We start from the raw sequence: 1,066 nt of genomic DNA, 5'->3' as shown, positions 1-1,066 counted from the left end.
AAATTTAATCACTAAACCAATAACAAACACCATTTATCATCAGTAGTCGAAATGGTATAAATAGATGTAAGCATAAACATGTAAGGAGTTCGAGATTATACGAATTCAAATAAAGAGCTCTTGCTCAGAAAAATATAAAAATATTTTTTTTTTATAACTTTCCTGACTTGAGTATTAAACTCTGTCGCTGCCCACGTCATCGTCATCATTGGTATTACTTTGAATATACATAGCGACATACATATGTAAATATACAGAACATCACACCACCAGCAAAATAAAGTCAAATTGAGTTATGATTTGACAGCTGACCTGACAGTCCGCGTTAAATAAACACTTTTCGTTTTTCATTGTGGCCTTCAATCTATAAAGTGTTGTAAGTGAAGTGGTGAAAACTCTATTTGTAAATATAACATTTTCAAATTGTAAATATCGTAGTTGTCGAAATGGAGCAAAATGTCGGAATGGATCAAGATCTGTTTGAAGACCAAGACTTCTCGGCAGATGATGATGTTGTTGACCAAAATTTTATCCCGGAGAAGGTGATCCGCAAGAGGAATATTGTTGCGGATAGTGATTCGGCAGTGAGTACTAAAAGAATGCGTAGCGTCGGAAGGAGTTCGCCTAAATTAATTTTCAATTCAGAATTTTACGTGGCAATGGAAAAAGTATGTTAAACTAAGAGTTGGTGAATATTTTTATTAAATTATTGTAGATACTAATGGCTTGTTTTTTGTTACGGCAGTCAAATGGAAGAACAACGGCTAAATGTGCCGCCTGTAATAAAATCATACGAGGCACCGAGGAAGTAACTTCAAACTTGATATCCCATTTGAAACTTCGCCACAATGACTTACACAAAAAGTATTTAAGTATGAAATCTGGACCTTCCCGTGAAACCACGACACTGGGAGCTTTTGAAAAAAAAATTATCCGTTTTTTTGGTAGACTGCGCGTTACCCGTTTCTATTGTAGAAAAAAGAGTCCTTCCGTGACTTGTTTAGTGGCACTGGATTGCATGTTATGTGTAAAAAGTCTGCCATGAAAAAACTTGACGAAAGCTACA

At 35.3% G+C, this 1,066-nt stretch overlaps 1 long non-coding RNA gene across 1 annotated transcript; it reads left to right on the top strand.

The window, feature by feature from the left end:
• The first annotated feature begins 261 nt into the window (after positions 1-261).
• On the top strand, positions 262-879 carry LOC118749086. Its single transcript, XR_004994153.1, has 3 exons — positions 262-376; positions 439-668; positions 746-879. It is a non-coding gene; the product is annotated as an uncharacterized LOC118749086 (long non-coding RNA).
• The last annotated feature ends 187 nt before the right edge of the window (positions 880-1,066 follow it).

The sequence above is a fragment of the Rhagoletis pomonella genome, unplaced genomic scaffold, assembly GCF_013731165.1.
Source record: "Rhagoletis pomonella isolate Grant_MI unplaced genomic scaffold, Rhpom_1.0 Rhpom_scaffold_00014, whole genome shotgun sequence".
NCBI lineage: Eukaryota > Metazoa > Arthropoda > Insecta > Diptera > Tephritidae > Rhagoletis > Rhagoletis pomonella.
This window is presented reverse-complemented; position numbering and strand designations above follow the sequence as displayed.